The sequence below is a fragment of the Cupressus sempervirens genome, chromosome 2 (genome assembly GCF_028749045.1).
Source record: "Cupressus sempervirens isolate cs-2001-9-10 chromosome 2, ASM2874904v1, whole genome shotgun sequence".
NCBI classification, from domain to species: Eukaryota; Viridiplantae; Streptophyta; class Pinopsida; order Cupressales; family Cupressaceae; genus Cupressus; species Cupressus sempervirens.
Window position 1 is genome coordinate 554,767,412 of NC_143119.1, and position 14,273 is coordinate 554,781,684.

Here is a 14,273-nt window from a genome sequence, read left to right on the forward strand (position 1 = left end):
GGCCTCGGGTGCAACTTGCATTCAAAGACTTGATGATTCATGGGATTCTTCAATTCACACTAAGTTTCGCATTTTGCTACATTCTTCATCGTGGCGAGAGCCAAGATATCTGTTGCCAAGAGTCATGATTTTTTTTGCTTTTGTCTTTCGGTGACCCAAGCGCGCAAGGCACTGGCTTGCGCTTCATTCTTTGGATTTCTAAGGTGCACGATGCACCCCTGTGTTGGGTGGTTGACACATCCCAAACCTCGAGCACCCAATGGGTGCGACGAGGAATGCTATGGTGTGTCCCCACCCCATCACGTCGCAAAGGTAGGAGGCAATGCATAGGAGAGCCGTGTTAGCGGATGGGGCCCCTGCCCCGCAAATCATGCGAGTGCACCCATCCTAAACATAGAACACTCCAAGCGATGAGTCAACACACCTGGGCAAGGCAACGGGGGGTTGCGGCAGTCCTGACTTGCCGCCGTCGAAATGACAGATCCCTGGCATAGTGCCATGCACGCGATCGGACCATGAAATCTCAGCAGCGGGGGACGAGGCTTGGACCCCCTCTGAACTGCAACTGAGCAGAGACCTCTCGCTCTGACAGGAACGCCGTTCGAAGTCACCGATCCTAATCCAAATGGCATTCGAGTCTCTTCTTCATCCTGTGGGGAATCCACGCTTTTGATCATGGGCATTCGATGTGACCCTCGACCTCGACGGTGCTAGACACGTAGCTTGGCCGTCTAGCACATCGCTACAGGGTCGAGTGTTCGCATGTTGCTGAGATTTCAGGGGCAGGGAGGAGGCTAGCTCCATCCCCTACATGATTCAGGGTCTCGAACTAACAATGATCCTACCGCAGGTTCACCTACAGTAACCTTGTTAAGACTTCTCCTTCCTCTAAATGATAAGGTTCAGTGAACTTCTCTTGACGTCACCGACAGGAACTGCCATCGTCGTCGCGATCTGAACACTTCACCGGATCATTCAATCGGTAGGAGCAACAGGCGGTGTGTACAAAGGGCAGGGACGTAGTCAACGCGAGCTGATAACTCGCACTTACTAGGAATTCCTTGTTGAAGATCAATAATTGCAATGGTCTATCCCCATCATGATGCAATTTGGCAAGATTTCCCAAACCTTTCGAGCTAGGGAGAGAAACTCGTTGGTTGCATCAGTGTAGCGCGCGTGCGGCCCAGAACATCTAAGGGCATCACAGACCTATTATTGCCTCAAACTTCCATGGACTAGGAGGCCATAGTCCCTCTAAGAAGCTGGCCGCGAAGGGGAACCTCTGCGTAGCTAGTTAGCAGGCTGAGGTCTCGTTCGTTAACAAAATTAACCAGAAAAATTGCTCCACCAACTAAGAACGGCCATGCACCACCACCCATAGAATCAAGAAAGACCTCTCAATCTGTCAATCCTTACTATGTCTGGACCTGGTAAGTTTCCCCATGTTGAGTCAAATTAAGCCACAGGCTCCACTCTTGGTGGTGCCCTTTTGTCAATTCCTTTAAGTTTCAGCCTTGAGACCATACTCCCCCCAGAACCCAAACACTCTAATTTCTCAGAAGGTGCTGGCGGAGTCCTTAGAGCAACATCCGCTGATCCCTAGTCGACATCATTTATGGTTGAGACTAGGATGGTATCTGATCATCTTTGAGCCCCTAACTTTCATTCTTGATTAATGAAAACATCCTTGGCAAATGCTTTCGCAGTGGTTCATCTTCCATAAATCAAAGAATTTCACCTCTGACAATGAAATACGAATGCCCCCAACAGTCCCTATTAATAATTACTCTGGTCACGAAGGCCAACAGAATAGGACCAGACTCCTATTGCGTTATTCCATGCTAATGTATTTAGAGCGTAGGCTTACTTTGAGCACTCTAATTAAGGCCAGGAACACGCCGTCGGCAGAAGGGACGTGAGGGCCAGTGCACACCCAAAAGGCAGACCGACCGTGACGACCCAAGGTCCAACTATGAGCTTTTTAACTACAACAACTTAAATATATGCTATTGGAGCTGGAATTACAGCGGCTTCTGGCACCAGACTTGCCCTCCAATGGATCCTCATTAAGGGATTTAGATTGTACTCATTCCAATTACCAGACTCGATGAGCCCAGTATTGTTATTTATTGTCACTACCTCCCCGTGTCAGGATTGGGTAATTTGTGCACCTACTGCCTTCCTTGGATGTGGTAGCCATTTCTGAGGTTCCCTCTTCGGAATCGAACCCTAATTCTCCGTCACCCATCACCACCATGGTAGGCCTCTATCCTACCATCAAAAGTTGATAGGGCAGAAATTTGAATGAAGTGTCGCCAGCACAAAGGCCGTGCGATCCGTCGAGTTATCATGAATCACCAGAATAGCGGGTGAGCCCGTGCCAACCTTTTATCTAATAAATGCATCCCTTTTGAGAGTTAGGATTTGGTGCATGTATTAGCTCTAGAATTACTACGGTTATTCGAGTAGCAAAGTACCATCAAAGAAACTATAACTGATTTAATGAGCCATCTGTAATTTCACAGTCTGAAATAGTTCATACTTAGACATGCATGGCTTAATCTTTGAGACAAGCATATGACTACTGGCAGGATCGACTAGGTAGCTTCTAACAATGAGGGGGACCCCCAAGGCCTACTACAGCCAAGGGATGCCCGCCACGATGGGAAACCAAAATTTGCATTCGCTCTGTCATGCATCCAAACATATTCTGCCGCACAAGAAACAAGAATGACGTTCACAGCACATGCCAGACTCGCAACGCTCAAAGATTTCACACAAGAGGAAAGTGTCCCATCATCGACCGGAGATTGTCGAACAGGGAGCCTCAGTTCATAGGCAACTGGGAAGAACATCTCGTACGGAACCCTTTACCCTCGAACTCGCTGTCGCCACTACTCAGAAAGAAGCCTCGAGTCTGTACGAGATGCACCGCACACGTAGCCACCTCAATTGTAAGGCCACTCAGAGACATCCATTTCCCAGGCATATGCCTCCTACACGCCTGTTGAAGTGCACCCGCATAGACAAAATCCTTCTTGATCGCAACAAACATTTTCCCACAACGAAGAGCTGGTTGTCGAAGTGCCAATGGAGACCGCTGTGCTGAAGGGTGAAGGGTCGTGCGAGTCGAAAACATGGCTGGTTATGCGATTGGTGGGGGTATCACTATGCACGCGACCACCTCAATTATGAGGCCGCTCAAGGGCATCGTGTATAACACCCCCTTCGCACATTTATAGGTGATGAGAGCCCGCCTGCATACACGGACATGTCTAACCTCTGGCAAATTTCTCCTTTCCCAGCACAACCTTGCTAACCGATCCTCGTGACATGTGATCTGCCAGCGCAGGTGCAGAAAAGTTCCTACGGGTGAACACTCACACTAGCATTGTCGGACAAGCTTCAATCTCATGCAAATGCACATACCGAAGAACTGTACCGTGAGGGAACCCACCCGCGAGCACCCACATCTCGGCAAAAAGCATTTGTGTGATTTCTTCCCCTAGACAGACATGTTGGGCCTGCACTTGTTAAAGCATTGCAAAGACGAGCGCTCTGGTTCGCAGGAGCCTGAGAAGAACATCTCGTACGAAACCCGTTCCCCCAAAATGCTTGAATCACAAATGCTCGTAGCAGAGTCATAATGCAAAGATGTACACAGTGCACATGACCGAGTAAGGACACTCAGAGACATCCATTTCCCAGGCATATGCCCCCTACACGCTTTTTGGTGCACCCCATACAAATGGCCATACTTCGACAAGCCCTCCCAGAATTTTGCATCTAAAGAGAGATGAAATGCCTTGGGCTTTTTGTCCACACAATGCAAACACCGAACGATCTCTTTAGGGGGGAGCTGAAGAAGAGAATCTCCCGCAGAACCCATGAGCCACAGCCGTTCGGATCGCATAGGGCAGGATAGGGCATGGAGAGTTTCCACATCCAAACAAAAATTATTAGTAATACTCTACGCTTCTACTGGCCCGGACCATAAAGGCTGTCACAACAGTGCCATGCACTTCTATAGGATGAGACAGTGAAGAGGCGAGCACGTACCGAGAACGCACTAGCGAATAAATTATGTGGCAACCAAACCTTTCGCCGGCCCCCCTCTATATCCCAAGGCTCTACCAATTGGCAAAAACTTAGGGTGGAGAGTGGACCCTTGATGAAATTAGGGATGTCAAGAAATGCACCCGTGCAACCATCTCTTTCCTTCTTGCCATCCAGGCAGGATAAAAATGCAATGATAGAACGTGCCAATGAGACGGAGCCCTTGGCTAAAAGATACAACTCCATGCACACTCAGCAACAAGTGCATCTTAGAATCAAACACCAAATGTGTAGTGTGTTGTAAGCCATGTAGACACCTACATATAGGGTATATCCAACAAAACAAAGTGACAAGTACTTCCCACCAGCTCCGCCATTGGGATTATCGAATGGGATATACTCACCGCCACAGATTAATGACCATCATTACCATCTCGGAATAGATACAAGCACATCGAGCTTCATCCGATCAACTGGATGAATTTCACCTTGAAGGGGCCCAATCCAAAAGTTTCGGAGGTCACCTCCTGGAACTCTCAAGAACAAGGCCCATCTTACATGCAAACTTTTCTACTGCGCAAACACAGGATGCAATTAAAGAGAAATTGCAAGGCCGTCACAATGGCCCAAGGCCAATGCTCTGACTAAGTCAATTTTCTCTTGCAATCACCATGCCGCCATTCACAGAGAGATCTCCCCATTCACTTGTGATGCGACGCACAATCCAAGTGCTAGATGTGAGCTCGCCCTTGAAAGGGCCACTTTCCAAGGCATCCCCCGATGACACATTGGAATGACAACCGCTGTCGAACCATTCCCAATGTTGTATCGATCGAGTTGGCACAGAGGCGACCTTGGGGAGCTCCCACATAGCAATCGAGATGTGCTTTCGTACCCATCTCTCACAAAGACCAATGTTAGCTGTGAACAAATTTGGAATCCAAGGCCTCGCATCCATCGAAATCGTCAGGGCACTTGGTCTATATACAAAGGCCACAGAGAGGTTCCGAGAAGAGAAGCCCCCCCTGCTCACTCGCACAAACATCCCAAATTCTAGACACAAGCTCCCGCCCTTAACATCGCTCTCCAGATCACCGCAATGACACATTGGAATGACAACTACTGTGGAACAACTCCCAAAATTGTGGCGATGGAGTGAGAGAGAAGAGCAGCTTTGGGGAGAGGCACATAGCAAATGGGCTGCTCCTTCATTCTGCTCTTATATAAAGATCCGATGTCGCTGATTTCATTTGGAATCCAGGGTGCATTCATCCTTGCCCACACAAGAAATGGCTCTTCTGATCGAATGGCCACAGGGAGCTTCCGATAACAAAGGCTCCCTTGTCACTCGTGATGCGAAGCCCAACTGCTAGACGACGGCTCGCCCTTCAGATCGCTGCCCAGGCAACCACCACAACGACACCATTGGAACAACAACCGCTGCTGAACCATTCAAAAAATTTTGTGCCAAAGAAGTTGTTGCGAAGAAAATGACTCTAGGGAGAGAGCACTCGCATAGCAAAATTGGGATGGCTTCACGGCCCTTCCAATAGAAATGATGCTGGTGCAAATATTCGAAATTCGAATAACGTGTCTTTCTCGAACACTAGCACCAATTCTATTGGGGAGGGTCACCGAGAGCTTTTGTTATCAAATCCTCCCATTGTAGCTACGATAGGAACGCAAAAAATTTTGCTAGAGCGCCAAGCACCCACCTCATGGCTAGAGACAAGGGCTCGCCATTAGATCAACTTTGAAATTGCAGAACAGACGCACTGTAGAATGGCAACCGCTGCCAAGTCTCTTCTGTAATTGCGTCGGTTGAGTGATTGAAGAAGGTGATCTAAGAGAGGGTCCAAGCATAGGCATTCATTGGGGGATTCGCGCCGATGGCATAAATTTATGCAATACCCGAGCAACACCGGATGGAGGTGCTAGACGAGGGCTCCCATTTTAGATCGAGTTTTAAAATCACCAAGAAGATGCGATGAGGGCTGGCAACCACTGCCAAAACCTTTTCCAAAATTGAGCCAGATGAGTGACAAGAAAACATGATCTAAAGGAGAGTCCAGGAATAGCACCCTCGAGGGTGGGCTTCATGCCCCTCTAATTGATTCAACGTCGGCATCCACCGTTTCAAAATTTGACATATCCATCCGCCCTGACAGCGGCGTTGAATCAATGAGCGAGGCATGAGAGAGGCTCACGGTAACCACCTCTCCCATTGTAGCCATGATAGGCATGCAAAAAATCTTGCTAGAGTGCCAAAGCACCCACCCTCATGGCTATAGACAAGGGCTCACCATTAGATCAACTTTGAAATTACAGAACAGACGCGGTGTAGAATGGCAACCGCTGCCAAGTCTCTTCTATAATTGCGTCTGTCGAGTGATCAAAGAAGGTGATCTAAGAGAGGGTCCATGCATAGCCATTTGTTGGGGGATTTGCGCCGATCGCATAAATTTATGCAACACCCAAGCAACACCGGACGGAAGTGCTAGAGGAGGGCTCCCGTTTTAGATCAAGTTTTAAAATCACCAAGTAGACGCGGTGAGGGCTGGCAACCACTGCCAAACCTTTTTCTGAAATTGCGCCAGCTGAGTGACAAGAAAACATGATCTAAACGAGAGTCCAGGTATAGCACCCACGAGGGTGGGCTTCATGCCCCTCTAATTTATTCAACGTCAGTGTCTGCTGTTTCAAAATACGACATATCCATCCGCCCTGACAATGGAATTGAATCAATGAGGGGGGCACGGGAGAGGCTTGCGACAACCACCTCTCCCATTGTAGCCATGATAGGCACGCAAAAATTTTTTCTAGAGCGCCAAGCACCCACCTCATGGCTATAGACAAGGGAACGCCATTAGATCAACTTCAAAATTGCAGAACAGACATGGTGTAGAATGGCAACCGCTGCAAAGTCTCTTCCGTAATTGCGTCGGTCAAGTGATCAAAGAAGGTGATCTAAGAGAGGGTCCAAGCATAGGTATTCGTAGGTGGATTCGCACCGATGGCATAAATTTATGCAATACCTGAGCAACATGGGACGGAGGTGCTAGACGAGGGCTCCCATTTTAGATGAAGTTTTAAAATCACCAAATAGACGCGGTGAGGGCTGGCAACTGCTGCCAAACCTTTTTTTGAAATTGCACCAGCTGAGTGAAAAAAAAACATGATCTAAAGGAGAGTCCAGGTATAGCACCCACGAGGGTGGGCTTCATGCCCCTCTAATTGATTCAATGTCGGCGTCCACCATTTCAAAATCTGACATATCCATCCGCCCTGACAGCGGTGTTGAATCAATGAGGGGCGCACGGGAGAGGCTCATGGAAACCACATCTCCCATTGTAGCCACGAGAGGGCACGCAAAAAATTTTGCTAGAGCGCCAAGCACCCACCTCATGGCTATAGACAAGGGCTCGCCATTAGATCAACTTCGAAATCGCAGAAAAGACGCGGTGTAGAATGGCAACCGCTGCCAAGTCTCTTTCGTAATTGCGTCGGTCGAGTGATCGAAGAAGGTGATCTAAGAGAGGGTCCAAGCATAGGCATTCATTGGGGGATTCGCACCGATGGCATAAATTTATGCAATACCCGAGCAACACTGGACGGAGGTGCTAGACAAGGGCTCCCATTTTAGATGAAGTTTTAAAATCACCAAATAGATGCGGTGAGGGCTGGCAACCGCTGCCAAACCTTTTTCCAAAATTGCACCAGCTGAGTGGCAAGAAAACATGATCTAAACGAGAGTCCAGGTATAGCACCCATGAGCGTGGGCTTCATGCCCGTCTAATTGATTCAACGTTGGCGTCCACCATTTCAAAATTCGACATATCCATCCTCCCTGACAGCAGCATTGAATCAATGAGGGGGGCATGGGAGAGGCTCGCGGCAACCACCTCTCCCATTGTAGCCATGATAGGGCACGCAAAAATTTTTTCTATAGCGCCAAGCACCCACCTCATGGCTAGAGACAAGGGCTCGCCATTAGATCAACTTTGAAATCACAGAACAGACGCGGTGTAGAATGGCAACCGCTGCCAAGTCTCTTCCATAATTGCGTCGATCGAGTGATTGAAGAAGGTGATGTAAGAGAGGGTCCAAGCGTAGGAATTCATTGGGGGATTCGCACCGATGGCATAAATTTATGCAATACCCGAGCAACACCAGACGGAGGTGCTAGACGAGGGCTCCCGTTTTAGATGAAGTTTTAAAATCACCAAATAGACGCGGTGAGGGTTGGCAAATGCTGCCAAACCTTTTTCTGAAATTGCGCCAGCTGAGTGACAACAAAACATGATCTAAAGGAGATTCTAGGTATAGCACCCACGAGGGTGGGCTTCATGCCCCTCTAATTGATTCAACGTCGGTGTCCACTATTTACAAATTCGACATATCCATCCACCCTAACAGTGGCGTTGAATCAATGAGGGGGGCACGGGAGAGGCTCGCGACAACCACCTCTCCCATTGTAGCCGCGATAGGGCACACAAAAAATTTTGCTACAGCGCCAAGCACCCACCTCATGGGTAGAGACAAGGGCTCGCCATTAGATCAACTTCGAAATCGTAGAATAGACGCGGTGTAGAATGGCAACCGCTGCCAAGTCTCTTCCATAATTGCGTCGGTCGAGTGATCGAAGAAGGTGATCTAAGAGAGGGTCCAAGCATTAGGCATTTTTTGGGGGATTCACGCCGATGGCATAAATTTATGCAATACCCGAGCAACACCGAACGGAGGTGCTAGACGAGGGCTCCCGTTTTAGATCGAGCTTTAAAATCACCAAGAAGACGCAGTGAGGGCTGGCAACCGTTGCCAAACCTTTTTCCAAAATTGTGCTAGCTGAGTGACAATAAAACATGATCTAAAGGAGAGTCCAGGAATAGCACCCTTGAGGGTGGGCTTCATACCCCTCTAATTGATTCAACGTCAGCATCCACCGTTTCAAAATCTGACATATCCATCCGCCCTGACAGTGGCGTTGAATCAATGAGGGGGGCACGAGAGAGGCTCGCGGAAACCACCTCTCCCATTGTAGCCATGATAGGCATGCAAAATTATTTTCTAGAGCACCAAGCACCCACCTCATGGCTATAGACAAGGGCACGCCATTAGGATCAACTTCAAAATCATAGAACAGACGCGGTGTAGAATGGCAACTGCTGCCAAGTCTCCTCTATAATTATGTCGGTCCAGTGATCGAAGAAGGTGATCTAAGAGAGGGTCCAAGCGTAGGCCTTCATTGGGGAATTCGTGCTGATGGCATAAATTTATGCAATACTCAAGCAACACCAGACGGAGGTGCTAGACAAGGGCTCCTGTTTTAGATCAAGTTTTAAAATCACAAAGTAGACACGGTGAGGGCTAGCAACCACTGCCAAACCTTTTTCCGAAATTGCGCCAGCTGAGTGACAAGAAAACATGATCTAAAGGAGAGTCCAAGAATAGCACCCTCGAGGCTGGGCTTCATGCCCCTCTAATTGATTCAACATCGGTGTCCACCGTTTCAAAATCTGGCATAACCATTCGCCTCGACAGCGGTGTTGAATCAATGAGGGGGGCACGATAGAGGCTCATGGAAACCACCTCTCCCATTGTAGCCGCGATAGGCATGCCAAAAAATTTTCTAGAGCACCAAGCACCCACCTCATGGCTAGAGACAAGGGTTCGCCATTAGATCAACTTTGAAATCGCAGAACAGACTTGGTGTAGAATGGCAACTGCTGCTAAGTCTCTTCCGTAGTTGCGTCGGTCGAGTGATCGAAGAAGGTGATCTAAGAGAGGGTCCAATCATAGGAATTCCTTGGGGGATTTGCACCGATGGCATAAATTTATGCAATACGCAAGCAACATCGGACGGAGGTGCTAGACAAGGGCTCCCATTTAATATCGAGTTTTAAAATCACCGAGTAGACACGGTGAGGGTTGGCAACCGCTGCCAAACCTTTTTCCAAAATTGTGCCAGCTGAGTGAAAAGAAAACATGATCTAAAGGAGTGTCAAGGAATAGTACATCCAGGGTGGGCTTCATGCCCCTCTAATTGATTCAACGTCAGCGTCCATCATTTAAAAATTCGACATATCCATCCGCCTTGACACCGGCGTTGAATCAATGAGAGGGGCCATTCACGACCCAATTTTTTATGAGGTCGGCAGAGGAGCAAAAGATTGTCATGGAGCCAATTTTTTATGAGTTCATGGAGCCAAGGGACTGAAATGGTCATCGAGCTCATCCGATCAACTGGATGAATTTCACCTTGAAGGGGGCCCAATCCAAAAGTTTTGAAGGTCATCTCCTGGAACTCTCGAGAACAAGGCCCATCTTACATGCAAACTTTGCTACTGCGCAAACATAGGTTGCAATTAAAGAGAAATTGCGAGGCCGTCACAATGGCCCGAGGCCAATGCTCCGACTAAGTCAATTTTCTCTTGTAATCACCATGCTGCCGTTCACAGAGAGATCTCCCCATTCACTTGTGACACGACGCACAATCCAAGTGCTAGATGCAAGCTCGCCCTTGAAAGAAAGACCACTTTCCAAGACATCCCCCAATGACACATTGGAATGACAACCGCTGTCGAACCATTCCCAATGTTGTGCCGATCGAGTTGGCACAGAGGCGACCTTAGGGAGCTCCCGCGTAGCAATCGGGATGTGCTTCTGTGCCCATCTCTCAAAAAAACCAATGTTAACTGTGAAAAAATTTGGAATCCAAGGGCTCGCATCCATCGATATCGTCACCATGGGGTCTATATACAAAGGCCACGGAGAGGTTCCGATAAGAGAAGCTCCCCTGCTCGCTCGCACAAACATCCCAAATTCTAGACACAAGCTCCTGCCCATAGAGCATCGCTCTCCAGATCACCGCAATGACACATTGGAACGACAACCGCTGCCGAACAACTCCCAAAATTGTGGCAATGGAGTGAGAAAGAAGAGGAACGTTGGGGAGCCGTGTATAGCAAACGGGCTACTGCTGCTTCATTCTGCTCTTATATAGATCCGACATCGTTGATTTCATTTGGAATTCGAGGCTGCATTTGTCCTTGCTCACACAAGCAATGGATCTTCTAATCGAATGGCCATGGGGAGCTTCTGATAACATAGGCTCCCTTGTCACTCGTGATGCGCAGCCCAACTGCTAGATGGTGGCTCGCCCTTCAGATTGCTGCCCAGGCAACCACCACAATGGCACCATTGGAATGACAACCACTGTCGAACCATTCTGAAAATTTTGTGCCAAAGAAGTTGTTGCGTAGAGAATGACTCTGGGGAGAGAGCCCTCGCATAGCAAAATCGGGATGGCTTCACGACCCTCCCAATAGAAATGATGCTGGTGCCAGTATTCCAAATCTAAATAATGTGTCTTTCGCGAACACCAGCACTGATTCTATTGGGGGAGGATCACCGAGAGCTTTTGTTATCAAAGCTCCCATTGTAGCCGCGATAGGCACACAAAAAATTGCTAGAGCCCCAAGCACCCCACCGCATGGCTAGACAAGGGCTCATGATTAGATCAACTTCGTAATTGCTAAATAGACATGCTGTGAAATGGAAACTGCTACCAAGCCTCTTCCGTAATTGCGTCGATTGAGTGATCGAAGAAGGTGATCTAAGAGAGAGTCTAAGGCTAGGGATTCATTGGGGGATTCGCGCCGATAGCAAAAATTTATGCAATACCTGAGCAACACCGGACGAAGGTGCTAGATCAGGGCTCCCATTTTAGATCAGGTTTTAAAATCACCAGGTAGACGCAATGAGGGCTGGAAATCGCTACCAAACCTTTTTCCAAAATTGTGCTAGCTGAGTGACAACAAAACAAGATCTAAAGGAGAGTCCAGGAATAGCACCTCAAGGGTGGGCCTCATGCCCCTCTAATTGATTCAACGTCGGCGTCCACCGTTTCAAAATTTTACATATCCATCCACCCTGACATCGGTGTTGAATCAATGAGGGGGGCATGGGAGAGGCTCACGACAACCACCTCTCCCATTGTTGCCATGATAGGCACGCAAAAAATTGCTAGAGCCCCAAGCACCCACGTCATGGCTAGACAACGGCTCGCCATTAGATCAACTTCGCAATCGCAGAACAGACGTAGTGTAGAATGGCAACCGCTGCCATGTCTCTTCCGTAATTGCATCAGACTAGTGATCGAAGGTGATCTAAGAGAGGGTCCAAGCATACGCATTCATTGGGGGATGTGCGCTGATGGCAAAAATTTATGCAATACCCGAGCAACACCAGACGGAGGTGCTAGACGAGGGCTCCCATTTTAGATCAAGTCTTAAAATCACCAAGTAGATGCGGTGAGGGCTGGCAATCGCTGCCAAACCTTTTTACGAAATTGCGCCAGCTGAGTGACAAGAAAACATGATCTAAAGGAGAGTCCAAGAATAGCACCCTCGAGGGTGGGCTTCATGCCCCTCTAATTGATTCAACATCGGCGTCCACCATTTCAAAATCTGACATATCCGTCCGCCCTGACACTGGCGTTGAATCAATGAGGGGGGCACAAGAGAGGCTCGTGGCAACCACCTCTCCCATTGTAGCTGTGATAGGCATGCAAAAAATTTTTTGCTAGAGTGCCAAGCACCCACCTCATGGCTATAGACAAGGGCTCACCATTAGATCAACTTCGAAATCGCAGAACAAACGCGGTGTAGAATGGCAACCGCTGCCAAGTCTCTTCCATAATCGTGTTGGTTGAGTGATCAAAGAAGGTGATCTAAGAGAGGGTCCAAGCATAGGCATTCGTTGGGGGATTCACGCCGATGAAAAAAATTTATGCAATACCCGAGCAACACCGGACGAAGGTGCTAAACGGGGGCTCCCATTTTAGATCAAGTCTTAAAATCACCAAGTAGATGCGGTGAGGGCTGGCAACCGCTGCCAAACCTTTTTCCGAAATTGCGCCAGCTGAGTGACAAGAAAACATGATCTAAAGGAGAGTCCAGGAATAGCACCCTCGAGGGTGGGCTTCATGCCCCTCTAATTGATTCAACGTCAGCATCCACCGTTTCAAAATATGACATATCCATCCGCCCTGACAGCGGCATTGAATCAATGAGGGGGGCACGAGAGAGGCTCACGGCAACCACCTCTCCCATTGTAGCCGCGATAGGCATGCAAAAATTTTTGCTAGAGCACCAAGAACCCACCTCATGGCTATACACAAGGGCTCGCCATTAGATCAACTTTGAAATCGCAGAACAGACGTGGTGTAGAATGGCAACCACTGCCAAGTCTCTTCTGTAGTTGCATCGATCGAGTGATCAAAGAAGGTGATCTAAGAGAGGGTCCAAGCATAGGAATTCGTTGGGGGATTCACGCCGATGGCATAAATTTATGCAATACCCAAGCAACACTAGACAAAGGTGCTAGACGAGGGCTCCCATTTTAGATCGAGTTTTAAAATCACCAAGTAGACATGGTGAGGGCTGGCAACCGCTACCAAACCTTTTTCCAAAATTGCGCCAGCTGAGTGACAAGAAAACATGATCTAAAGGAGATTCAAGGAATAGAACATCGAGGGTGGGCTTCATGCCCCTCTAATTGATTCAACGTCGACGTCCATCATTTCAAAAATTGACATATCCATCCGCCTTGACACCGGCATTGAATCAATGAGAGGGGCACGGGAGAGGCTCACGACAACCACCTCTCCTATATAAGCTATTAGTGTGAGGCTCGCTCTGCACTAGAAATTAGTGAACACACTGACAACTGCCTTAAAAACCCAAATCCTTTAAAATTCTGACCAAACAGCCATTCACGACCCATTTTTTTATGAGGTCGGCAGAGGAGCAAAAGATTGTCAACGGTTAGGAGATGCGAGTTCATGGAGCCAAGGGATTGAAATGGTCATCGAGCTCATCCGATCAACTGGATGAATTTCACCATGAAGGGGGCCCAATCCAAAAGTTCTAGAGGTCATCTCCTGGAACTCTCGAGAATAAGGCCCATCTTACATGCAAACTCTGCTACTGCGCAAACATAGGTTGCAATTAAAGAGAAATTGCGAGGCCGTCACAATGGCCCGAGGCCAATGCTTTGACTAAGTCAATTTTCTCTTGCAATCACCATGTCACCATTCACAGAGAGATCTCCCCATTCACTTGTGTTGGGACACACAATCCAAGTACTAGACGCGAGCTCGCCCTTGAAAGAAAGATCACTTTCCAAGACATCCCCTGATGACACATTGGAACGAC

The 14,273-nt window shown here is 48.3% G+C and overlaps 2 non-coding genes across 2 annotated transcripts in view; both read right to left on the reverse strand.

Moving 5' to 3' along the window:
• LOC149573670 (5.8S ribosomal RNA) overlaps positions 1-124 on the reverse strand; it is a 154-nt gene extending 30 nt beyond the window's left edge. The window contains exon 1 of the ribosomal RNA XR_016361295.1: positions 1-124. This exon is cut by the window's left edge and continues 30 nt beyond it. This is a non-coding gene — a ribosomal RNA (5.8S ribosomal RNA).
• Positions 125-833: 709 nt separating this feature from the next.
• Positions 834-2,604, reverse strand: LOC149573671 (18S ribosomal RNA). The gene has a single exon (XR_016360684.1). It is a non-coding gene; the product is annotated as an 18S ribosomal RNA (ribosomal RNA).
• Positions 2,605-14,273: the final 11,669 nt, after the last annotated feature.